The sequence below is a fragment of the Dendrobates tinctorius genome, unplaced genomic scaffold (genome assembly GCF_039654945.1).
Source record: "Dendrobates tinctorius isolate UK_male_01 unplaced genomic scaffold, ASM3965494v1 ptg000043l, whole genome shotgun sequence".
In the NCBI taxonomy this organism is placed as follows: Eukaryota; Metazoa; Chordata; class Amphibia; order Anura; family Dendrobatidae; genus Dendrobates; species Dendrobates tinctorius.
In genome coordinates, this window is record NW_027361711.1 from 10591730 (window position 1) to 10604807 (window position 13078).

At 43.8% G+C, this 13078-nt stretch overlaps 1 protein-coding gene across 5 annotated transcripts in view; it reads right to left on the minus strand.

Moving 5' to 3' along the window:
• The window catches only part of ARHGEF37 (Rho guanine nucleotide exchange factor 37), a 233486-nt gene that overhangs the window by 137066 nt on the left and 83342 nt on the right, over positions 1 to 13078 (minus strand). The gene's annotated exons all lie outside the window — the stretch shown is intronic.

Sequence of the window (13078 nt, forward strand, 5' to 3'; positions counted from 1 at the left end):
CTAGATAACAAGGGAGGTAAATAATAGTTCAATGACAAGTAACAAAATAAACCAACCATACAAATGACACAGTGCATTAATATAAATCCACCCAAAAGACCCTCACTGTGGTGGCAGTAATGATATGCAGGTAAACCTTATAGCAGTGAGGCAAGAAGATATGTGCAACACAGAAACTTTAGAAGGCAAACAGTGCAAAATTTTAACCCAATTTCAAAAATATTTTTTAACTGAAAAATTCATGCATATGCAGAAAAAGGTGTCCATATCCTTTAATCACTGATGTATTTTTATTGACTTAGAAATAAGTGATCTCAAAGAAGCACTCCTCCTCCCATCAAAATTTTTATCCTCTTAATATATTGCAATCATCATATTTTAAGTGTACTTTTAATTGCTCATTTTATCTTTCTACCCAGCTAATTTTTCTCTTTTCCATGAAGTCTATGACATCACATGATTAACTGAATAGCTGAATCCTTTCTAAGCTCTAGATAAAAACAGGAAGTCTCTTTTTCCATTCATGAGTCATCAATGCAAAGTCTCAGGTGGAGAGGAGGTGTGGAGCAGCTGAGCCAGGAGCTGAAGAGGGGGATGACTCATGTGTGGCACTCCCAGGAGTATAGTCACCACAGTGGCATTACCTTCCTCCTAAGGAGTGTGATGTCATGCTTGGAAGCAATGAAGGGTCTCTATCAGTTAAACACAACACACAGCACAGTTCCCACTCCAGGCCAGCAGAGGGAGCTCTGAACCAAAACTGGGGGAAGAGCTGCTCTCTGGGGACCAGGAAGGGGAAATTAGTTAGTTTGTGTGAGGAGGGAAACGTGTGTGGACGTGAGGAGACGAGCTGGAGGATTGAGCAGAGTTCAGGCTCACTTCTAGCTGTAGCGCATGGTCTGGAGTCAGGTCTCCAAGGTTGTACGGATACTGATGTTCCTGCAGCAGAAACCGGAGGAATAGGAAGCTGTAAATGCTCTGTTCCCACATAAGACTCGGAGGCACAACAGCAACGTGTGAGCCAGAAGAAGGAGGCTACAGCTATCTGCCATACGGGGGAGTTCTAAAAGAGAACAAGCAAGTGGAACTTCAGTGTAACACAGTACTGCAAGTACCTCAGAAAGTGCTAGAAAGGAGACTACACAACCCATCTGCATAGAGAGATTCCTAAGTTGCTTCCAAGCTGGCCAGCCTCTGTTCCATCTGTAATCTGGACTGCACTTACAAAGCACAGTAAAGGTAACGGAAACTGCACCCTGTTGTCTCATTGCATTCTTCCTGCAAACCCTCCAGCACTGCTACATCTCTGTGCCAGACACTACACCCTCTTCCTCCTCACCTATTACCACTGCCCTGGGACTACAGCTCTACCTGTGGGGAGCTATTAGATCTTGCTGCCTTATACCATCTGTCCCAGAGGATCTGCCTGCAGCGTCAGCTTAGCGCCTTCATTGCCGAGCACCACAGGTGGCGTCACGTATCATCCACTTATAAACTTTAATCAGCCACGCTCAACCCCTTTTACATGGACGCCCAGGGCCACGGACCGGGTCACCACTACTGTGACACTTCACTCTGAGATACCGGCCCAGTACAGAGTACCCCACTGCCCTGGCGGGCGATCCACATGCAGGGAAAAGAGACTCCCTGTTTCCACACAGAGCAGGGAAAAGTGAAGAATTAGCTGGGTAGAAAGTGCCATATGATATGATGATTGCACTGTATTAATAGGATAAAAACACTGATGGAGTGCTTCTTTAAAAGGGTATTTTCATATTATTAAATTGCATTAGTTAGACAGCAAGAAAATCAGCAAATTTAACTTGCTTTTTCTATCTGCTGCTGTTCTCCTGCTGTGAAAGCTTTTATCTTTGATAGTGTACAGCTTGTTTCCATGCCAGAAATCAGGAAGTAAGGAGACTGTTAGTAGACTGCACAGATCTGAACTGCTCAAGAAACAATTAAGAATATCCCTCAAATTAAATGCGCCTCTGTGTGATTATTAGGGAGGCTAAACTGATGATGTTTTCAGTATAACATAACAACGTTTTTGCTTTTTTTAATCGAAATGATTGCTGGAATTCATAGTTAAATTTAGATTCCAGTTATTAGATGTACTTTACTTATTATGTCTATGGAAGCGATTTGTTTGCATAAATAAATAACAGTCTATCCATTCTATTAAGTGTATGAAATAGGAAAGTACTGTTTGTTTCTACAGAGTTATATCTGCAGAGTGCAATAGGTTGTGCTTACACAGCAGGAATGTCTTTGTAACGCAATGTCCTTTGTTATTACCACCACAAAACAAAATCATTTCTGTTCCTAAATTTTCGAACACCTAAACAATTCTAGTTCCTGATTAGTCTGACACTTTAGAAAGAATAAAGCAGATCATAGATTTGTCATTGTGGGCAACAAATCCTTGCTCTTCCGCATTAAACGAGTGTTTGTTCATGTAGCAGCAGGCATGTAACTTCACAAGATTCTTACGTCAGCCCTAAGACTCCACCTTTCCCCTGTTTTATTATTTTAATGTCATCATTTATGACCTTTAAGGAGTTTCTTTGCTAACGATATTTCCTAACACTATGAACAAATTCCACACGTACACCTTCTTTATGTCAAACATTTTATGGCTTTCTGGATATTTATTCAAATGCCATTTTAGAACACGGAAAGGGGAGTCTGACCCAATCACAATGCAACACTCCCTGAGTTTGGGTCCTGCCTGCCCCCAGCTCCAACTGCTTGTATCCAGGTCAGCCCTGCTGCCTGCCGTGATTGCCCCTGTAACTCGATTTAGTTGCTAGATCTCCATTTTTTCTGACCCTCATGATTGCCCAAGTCAGACATCCTGAGGGAGCAGCTATAAGCCGGTAAGCGGATAGAACTATAAATCTCACTTGAACCCATTGACAGAATATTTAGCTTCAATCCCTTAAACTGTTCAGAAGTTCCTATATCCAAAATACAGATCATTCTGGACCTTGGTTCCACTGGCATCGGTTCTTATACACATTGTGCACTCACATGCTTGACAGTCACCACAGAAGAAAAAAAGAGATCTTGGAAATGCTGAGTGTGCTGTCTGCATACTTCCACAGTACAAAGATCACGTAATGTAACACGTATATAACATCCTGATCACAAGAACAACACTGGGTTCTTCAGTTCTGTTTTACAAACAAAACTCATTTTTTTTTGCTAGCGTGACCACAAATGACAGAAAAAAATGAATCACAAAACAACTCTATCTAGGATTTTACCTGATGAAGGCTAATTTTATGTATAGCCGAAATGCGTTGTGTTTTTATGTCTAATAATAAACAGGATATTCCCTTAAATATTCGGAGTAATTAATGAATCAGCCAGAAGCGCTCCTTGACAAATTGGAAATCCTTTTCTGCAAAACAACTCTATCTAAAATGTAAAATGCTGCGGAATATATTGGTGCTATAGAAATAAAAATATTTCTATTATGATTGTTATTATTTTTAGAAACCTTTCAAACTGTGGCAAGCAAAAATGTATGTAATCTGTACCCTCACTAATCCCTAAGAAAGCCTTTGGTACTCTACAGGCAAGTTATATCATATCATTGAGATAAAGAGTTGGACAAGGCCTAATTCTTCATGCACAAGACTATAATAAAAAATTCTAGAATACAACAATGTGGGATACTCTATAGCATACCGTTTCAGGAGGTATTATCTAAAAGTAATGAGTTTTGGAAGAATATGGTGCCTCATCAATACACTACATCAGGGGCATATATAGGGCAGGGAGTAGGCAGGACATGTGTACCACGCGCAGTTAGCCAGGTTGGAACTAATTGTGCAAGTTCTCCCACTTAAAAAGATGAGAGAGGCCTGTAATTGACATCATAGGTAGACCACAACGATGAGAGTCAAAATGAGAAAACAAATCCAGAAAATCACCTTGTCTGATTTGGCAAGATTTATTTTGCAAATTATGGTGGAAGTCATTAACAAAAGTTCATCTCAGTATTTTGTTATATATCCATTGTTGGCAATGACGGATGTCAAACGTTTTCTTTTAGTCTTCACAAGGTTGGCACACACTGTTGGTGGTATGTTGGCCCATTCCTCCATGCAGATCTCCTCTAGAGCAGTGATGTTTTGGGCCTGTAGCTGGGCAACACTGACTTTCAAATCCCTCCAAAGATTTGCTTGGGATCATTATCATGCTGAAAGCCCCATCCACGTTTCATCTTCAATGCCCTTGCTGATGGAAAGAGGTTTGCACTCAAAATCTAACGATACATGGCCACATTCAATCTTTCATGAACATGGGTCAGTCATCCTGGTCCCTTTGCAGAGAAACAGCCCCAAAAGAATGATGTTGACACTTCCATGCTTCACAGTAGGTATGGTTTTCCTTGGATGCAACTCAGCATTCTGTCTCCTCCAAACACAACGAGTTTTGTTTCTACCAAACATTTCTACTTTGGTTTCATCAGACCAAATTACATTCTCCCAATACTCTTCTGGATAATCCAAAGCTCTCTAGCAAACTTCAGACGGGCCCAGACATGTACTGGCTTAGATCCTGCAGTGCCAGACGTTTGAGTCCCTGGTGGCGTAGTGTGTTACTGATGGTAGCTTTGCTACAGTGCTCCCAGGTCTATGCAGATCATTCACTATGTCCCCCCTGTGGTTCTGGGGTTTTTGCTCACCATTCTTGTGATTATTTTGACCCCCACGGGGTGAGATCTTGCGTGGAGCCCCAGATCGAGGGAAATTATCAGTGGTTTTGTATGTTTTCCATTTTTTTATTATTGCTCCCACAGTTGATTTCATCACACCAAGCTGCTTGCCTATTGCAAATTCAGTCTTCCCAGCCTGGTGCAATTCTTTTTCTGGTGTCCTTCGACAGCTCTTTGGTCTTTACAATAGTGGAGTTTGGAGTGTGACTGTTTGAGGTTGTGGACAGGTGTCTTTTATACTGATAACAAGTTCAAACAGGTGCCATTACTACAGGTAATGAGTGGAAGACAGTGGAAGGAGCCTCTTAAAGAAGAAGTTACACGTCTGTGAGAGTCAGAAATCTTGCTCCCAGGTCTATGCAGATCATTCACTATGTCCCCCCTGTGGTTCTGGGGTTTTTGCTCACCATTCTTGTGATTATTTTGACCCCCACGGGGTGAGATCTTGCGTGGAGCCCCAGATCGAGGGAAATTATCAGTGGTTTTGTATGTTTTCCATTTTTTTATTATTGCTCCCACAGTTGATTTCATCACACCAAGCTGCTTGCCTATTGCAAATTCAGTCTTCCCAGCCTGGTGCAATTCTTTTTCTGGTGTCCTTCGACAGCTCTTTGGTCTTCACCATAGTGGAGTTTGGAGTGTGACTGTTTGAGGTTGTGGACAGGTGTCTTTTATACTGATAACAAGTTCAAACAGGTGCCATTACTACAGGTAATGAGTGGAAGACAGTGGAAGGAGCCTCTTAAAGAAGAAGTTACAGGTCTGTGAGAGTCAGAAATCTTGCATGTTTTTAGGTGACCAAATACTTATTTTCCACCATAATTTGCAAAATAAATGTTGCCAAATCAAACAAGGTCATTTTCAGGATTTGTTTTCTCATTTTGACTCTCATAGTTGTGGTCTACCTATGATGTCAATTAAAGGCCTCTCTCATCTTTTTAAGTGGGAGAACTTGCACAATTGGTGACTGACTAAACACTTTTTTTCCCCATTGTAGTATGTTCTACAAAGCACCAGCGTATATCAGGTATCTACCAATAAATCACTGTGAATATAAACACATGGGCCATGCACACAGTGAACAAGACTGTAGGACAGTGTTCACACCACCACCCTTTATTTAGTTAATATAATAAAAAAAATCTAAAATACAATATACAGAATTCAAGCAATGTAAAGAAGAAGAAAAGCAGACAAGATGGGGGAGGGGAGTTGAAAACCCCAAGATACGGTATGTTCATATGCTCATATAGACATGAATAAAAATAAGAATATACAGTCATGGCTGAGAGTGTTGGCATCCTTGAAATTGTTCCAGAAAATGAAGTATTTCTCCCAGAAAATGATTGCCATTACAAGTTTAGCTATACACATGTTTATTTCCTTAGTGTGTATTGGAACAACACAAAAAAACTGAGAAAAAAAGGCAAATTGGATACGATCTCACACAAACCCCAACAAAATTTTTGGCACCCTTAACCCCTTTGCAACCTTTGCCGTACTAGTACTGCTCTGCGGGAGGTGCGTTTGTGCCCAGAGCAGTACTAGTACAGCCTCACACTGAGTGCTGCTGTGATCGCGTGCGGGTGTCATTCGTATGTGACAGCTGACACCCCGCAGCAACGCCCACGATCGGTGCTAGCACCGATCGTAGGCATTTAACCCCTCTGATACCGCTGTCAGCGGCATAGAGAAGCATCGCGCAGGGAGGGGGCTCTCTGCACACTAGTGTGGCACCCCTGTGGGTCCAGACGCCACAGAGGTACTGCACCTCAACCAGAGGTGTGGTACCCCATGACCAGGTAGGGTGGATGCACCTAACCAGACTTCAACAACCCACATTTCACACTCAGTAGTGTAGCAGAGCACCCTTCATCGCTCCCTGCTTGGAACACGAAGTGTGCTGGGAGGTGGGTGGAGAGGAAAAAGGCGGGACAATCTAGGCTGAGGATAGACAGATCCCCTGAGAGGGAGGGAAGGAGAAGGACGTAGTCTGCACAGCTCCCAATTGCATGGGGAGTGCCAGACAGATTGGACAGAAACAGCAGATTCTCCGTAGGAAGAGTGGTTCTTCCAGGGACACGGTTGGAAAGTTATCCTGTGGGTCTTATTCCATGCTGACGGCTGTCAGGTGGAAGAAGGTCCCAGACTGGTCGCAGAAAGGACTTGGCCCCATAACCTAGTGGAGTGGAACTAAGGACTTAACTAGCAAAGCCGACAGCTGTGGTCACTTTAGGGGCCACAGCCACTATCCACAGTAGTAATCTAACCGGAAAGGTGGCTATATAGAGTCACAGGAACAGTGAGTTGTTGCCCGAAAAGGATTCGCGGTTACTGGCCCGGACTGCTAATTGTGAGGCGCTGAATTGAAAGAAGGAGTTTAAGCAGCATATTGTTTGGAGACGGCCAGGAAAGGAACACACTGACAGGGAAGGCTGGGAAGGTGCATTCCGTCCTATCTGGAAGTTATCTGGACCCCTCACCTGGAGGACTCAGTACTGAAGCGGGCATCTGTGTGCACCAGACTGAGTAAAGCCTTTGGAACTACAAGCCCTTGTGTCCTCCACTTATTCCTGCGCCACTCATCCAGCACTGCTACATCCTCCACTCTACATTCCCCTCACCATCTACCAACTCTCTTCATCTGCCCTGGGACTACAGTTCTACCTGTGGAGAGCTTCAACATCATTGCTGCACCACAACATCTGTCCCAGAAACGCAACCCTGCAGCGCTGGTCAAACTGGCCAGGAACCACAGGTGGCGTCACGAATCATCTCAATAACTTTGTCCCCATCACTCTTCCCTTTTTACATTGACTGCCTGAGGCCACGGACCGGGTCATTGCCACTGTGACATCTCCCATTGAAATCAACGGGCCCAGCACCGAGTACCCCACGGCCTCCGGGGCGAGTCACTTCCATCAGCACATCACAGTGCGATCGCGATGTCCTGATGGTGTCCATGGAGACCTCCAGCACCAAGATGGCCACGGGGTACTTCGGGATCCTGCAGGTAAGTTGGCTTGTTAGCGCCTGCTGAGAGCAGGACCTGAGACGCCTCCTTCTCTGCCTGTCAGATCATTGATCTGATATTCTGCAGTGCAGTGTCAGATTATTATTATTATTTATTTATATAGCACCATTGATTCCATGGTGCTGTACATGGGAAGGGGTTACATACAAATTACAGATATCACTTATAGTGAACAAACTAACAATGACAGACTGATACAGAGGGGAGAGAGGACCCTGCACTTTCGGGCTTACATGCTACAGGATGGTGGGGAAGGAGACAGTAGGTTGGTGGGTTGCAGCAGTTCCGGTGTGGGTTGAGGTGATATCACCGGTAGTGGTGAGAGAGAAGGAGGTACCGGGGTCACTGCAGGCCGTAGGCTTTCTTGAAGAGGTGGGTTTTCAGGTTCCGTCTGAAGGATCCAAATGTGGTTGATAGTCGGACTTGTTGGGGCAAAGAATTCCAGAGAATAGGGGCTATTCGGGAGAAGTCTTGGAGGTGGTTGGGTGAGGAGCGAATAAGTGTGGAGGAGAGAAGGAGGTCTTGGGAGGACCGGAGATTACGTGAGGGAAGGTATCGGGAGATTAGTTCAGAGACATATGGGGGAGACAGGTTATACGCGTAGATGGCCTTGTAGGTCAGTATTAGTAATTTGAACTGGATAAGCTGAGGGAATGGGAGCCAGTGAAGATATTTGCAGAGGGGAGAAGAGGAGGAGTAGCGAGGAGAGAGATGAATTAGTCGGGCGGCAGAGTTAAGGATGGACTGGAGAGGTGCGAGGGTGTTAGCAGGGAGACCACAGAAAAGGATGTTGCAGTAGTCGAGGAGGGAGATGATGAGGGCATGCACAAGCATTTTAGTAGATTGAGGGTTGAGGAAAGGATGGATTCTGGAAATATTTTTGAGCTGGAGGCGACAGGAGGTAGAAAGAGCTTGGATGTGCGGTTGGAAGGACAGGACAGAGTCAAAGGTTACTCCGAGGCAGCGGACTTCTGGTACTGGGGAAAGTGTGATGTCATTAATTGTTATAGCTAGGTCGGGTAAGGAAGATCTGTTAGATGGAGGAAAGATGATGAGTTCAGATTTGTCTACACTGAGTTTGAGGAAGCGAGAGGAGAAGAAGGAGGATATGGCTGATAGACACTCTGGGATTCTGGACAGCAGAGAGGTGACGTCAGGGCCAGAGAGGTAGATCTGAGTGTCATCAGCATAATGGTGGTAGTGGAATCCGTGGGACTTTATGAGTTGCCCCAGACCAAGTGTATAGATTGAGAAGAGTAGGGGTCCTAAAACAGAGCCTTGGGGGACGCCAACAGAGAGAGGGTGGGATGAGGAGGTGGTGTGGGAGTGGGAGACGCTGAATGTGCGGTTGGAAAGGTATGAGGAGATCCAGGATAGGGCAAGGCCTTTGATGCCGAAGGAGGAGAGGATCTGTAGTAGGAGGCAGTGGTCAACTGTGTCAAATGCAGAGGACAGGTCTAGAAGCAGGAGTATAGAGTATTGTCCATTTGATTTGGCTGTAAGTAGGTCGTTAGTAATTTTGGTCAGGGCTGTCTCAGTGGAGTGATGGGGACGGAAACCAGATTGTAGATTGTCAAAGAGCAAGTTAGAGGATAGGTGGGAGGAAAGTTCAGCGTGGACGTGCTGTTCCAGGAGTTTAGAGGCAAATGGAAGCAATGATATTGGGCGATAGCTGGACATAGCGGTTGGGTCGAGGGTTGACTTTTTAAGGATAGGCGTGAGTGTGGTATGCTTAAAAGCAGAATGGAAGGTACCGGACATTAGTGATAGGTTGAATAGGTGGGCTAGGGATGGGATAAGTGTGGTGGTGAGGTTGGGGAGGAGGTGGGATGGGATGGGGTCCAGTGCACAGGTTGTGAGGTGCGATTTGGCAAAGAGGCGATTAAGCTCCCCTTCAGTGAAGTTGGAGAGTGAGGTTATGGGGTTTGGGCATTGGTCTGGTATACAAAGGGGTTGTGGTGGTTGAGTGATGAAGACTTTGCCAGTTCAGCGATCTGACATTATATAGTGATGTCCCATACTGGGACAAAGTAAAAAAGTAAAAAAAAAAATATACAGTAAAACTATTTTTTTTAAATCCCCAAAGGAAAAAAAGAAATATTTTTCCAATAAATACATTTATCTATGTAAATAAAAAAAACAATAAAAGTACACATATTTGTTATTGCCGCATTCATAACAACCTGCCCTATAAAACTGTCCCACTAGTTAACCATTTCAGTGAACACCGTATAAAAAAATAAAATAAAATGAGGCAAAAAACAATGCTTTATCATCATACCGCCAAACAAAAAGTGCAATAAAATGTGATGAAAAAGACGGATGTAAACAAAAATGGTACCGCTGAAAACGTCATCTTATCCCGCAAAAAACAAGCTACCATACAGCATCATCAGCGAAAAAATAAAAAAGTTATAGCTCTCAGAATAAAGCGATGCAAAAATAATTATTTTTTCTATAAAAAAGTTTTTGTTGTGCAAAAGCACCAAAACATAAAAAATATATAAATGAGGTATCACTATAATCGTACTTACCCGAAGAATAAATCTGCTATACCAATTTTATCATATGCAGAACGGTACTAAAAAAAAAAAAAAAAAGCAATTCCTGAATTGCTGGTTTTTGTTCATTCTGTCTCCCAAAAATTGGAATAGAAAGTGATCAAAAAATGACATGTGCCTGAAAATGGTACCAATAGAAATGTCAGCTCATCCCGCAATAAACAAGTCTTCACATGACTCTGTCGGTCGAAATATAAAAAGATTATAGCTCTCAAAATAAGGTGATGTAAAGACCGTCTTTTAGTGTGTGACAGCAGCCAAACATAAAAACCCGAAATCTGAAATCGCTGTAATTGCACCGACCTGAAGAATAAAGTCACGCAATCCCTTAAACTGCAGGAGGAATGGCATAAAAAATAAATAAAATCAATTCTTCACATGCTGTTGATTTTTTTCATTCTGCCTCCCAAAGATCACAGAAAGGCTCTGCGCTAAGCACTCACACCGGGGTTTTCGTGTAAATCTCTGAAATACCTGATTCAGACAGAACCTGTGGCTGAAGATTCCCTATAATGAGACAGATGGAGGCACTGTGGACACCATCTTACATGCGATCCAGCAGCGTCCGTCTTTTTCAGATTGCATAAAAGAGCCATCGGCCACAGTTGTGTGCACTTCTGAAAAGAAGGACACCGCGGAACAGAGGCCAGACAGAGTACAGAGTAAGGCCGGTTTCACACATTAGTGTCTCCGGTACTTGTGGTGACAGTTTTCTCACGTACCGGAGACACTGACACACGTAGACCCATTCAAATGAATGGGTCTATATACATGTCAGCGGGTTTTCATGGACCGTGTGTCCGTGTGCAAAACACGCTGACATGTCTGCTTTTGAGTGACAGCACAGAACACACGGACCCATACAAGTCAATGGGTCCATGTAAACACGTACCGCACACGGATGGCGTCCGTGTGCCGTCCATGTTCCATCCATGTGCGTTTTAAAAATCATAGGGTTAACATTGAAACAAATTGTGTCAATACATGGACACACGGGCAGCACACGGATCACACATGGATGGGACACACGGATAGCACACGGATGCCAGACGGATGTGACATATCGACACACGGACATCTCCGGTACCGTTTTTTTCCGGTACAGGAAATATCAGGACGTGTGAAACCGACCTAACTCTGATGCCTGACTATAGTGAATGGATCCATTGGGGGTTTCATCTGAATCATGACACTCTGAGATTTAGATGGAAACCCCAAAGCAAGTGCTCAGCGCAGAGCGCCGGATAAATGCGATCCCAAACATTTTATAAAATGTTCCCAATAAAAGAATCCACTCAATCCACAAAAAAGCAAGTCCCCACTCAGATCTATCATCCGATAACGGAAATATAGGGGGCTTCCATGTTACTGGTAGCACAAAGGCTCTGGAAAAGCGAAATGGCTCCTCACCCTCCAAAAGAAATTCAGCAAACTCTCTGCTCCCAAATCCAAAATGCCCCCTTTCCTTCTGAGCCCCAGTGTGCCTAAACCACATATAGTGCCCACATGTTTGGCATTTCTGTAGTGATGAGAGCCTGCCTAATTTACAGGTGCGTGTCTCCAGAAACAGGAGCTGGGCATAATGTACTGGTCACTACAGCATAATGATATTGAGAGCTATAATTTTTCCATATTTTGACCCACCGAGTCATGTGAGGTCTTATTTTTTGCGGGATGAGTTGACGCTTTTATTTGTATCATTTTTGGGCACTTGACATCTTTTGATCGCTTTTTACTCCGATTTTTGGGACGCAGAATGAACAAAAACCAGCACTTCATGAAATTCTTTTGGGGGGTGCGTTTACACCATTCCGCCTGCGGTAAAATTGATAAAGCGGTTTTATTCTTCGGGTCAGTACGTTTACAGCGATACCTCATTTAGGTCTTTTTTTATGTTTTGGCGCTTTTATGCAATGAAAACAATTTTATATAAAAAATAATTATTTTTGCATCACTTTATTCTGCGAGCTATAACTTTTATATTTTTTTTGCTGATGATGCTGTATGTCAGCTCGTTTTTTGCGGGACAAGATGACGTTTTCAGCAGTACCATGCAAATTTATATGCGTCTTTCTGATCGCGCGTTATTTCGCTTTTTGTTCGGCGGTATGATAATAAATCATTATTTTTTGCTTCGTTTTTTATTTTTATTTTTTAAGGGGTTCGCTAAAGGGGTTAACTAATGGGACAGTTTTATAGGGTGGGTCGTTACGGACGCGGCGATACCAAATATGTGTACTTTTGTTTTGTTTTTTATTTCCAAAAAATGAATTTATTAGGGAATATTTTTTTTTTTAAATTTATTTAGCGATTTTTTTAAAATTATTTTTACACTTTTTTTTTTTTAAACTTTATTACATTGTCCCAGGTGGGACATCACTGTCCTGTGACAGATCGCTGATCTGTCACATCACAGATCACTGTGACAGATCAGCGATCTGTCACAGGCAGTGCTGCAGGCTTCCTCCTTGCCTGCGCTTTGCAGGCATGAGGAAGCCAGCTCCCTGCAGGCCCCCGAAGGTCCCCGTCGCCATCTTGGATCCGGGGACCTGCAGGGAAAGAGCCCCCCTGCAGCAGCACTGTTCATTGCGCTGCTGTGGGGGGCTCAGGGAAGCACGGAGGGAGCCCCCTCCCTGCCGATGCTTCCCTTTAACCCCCGATACACCGCGATCGTGTTTGATCGCGGTGTGCAAGGGGTTAACGTGTCGGGGGCGGTCCGTGACCGCCCCTGACACATAGTGCTGGGTATCGGCT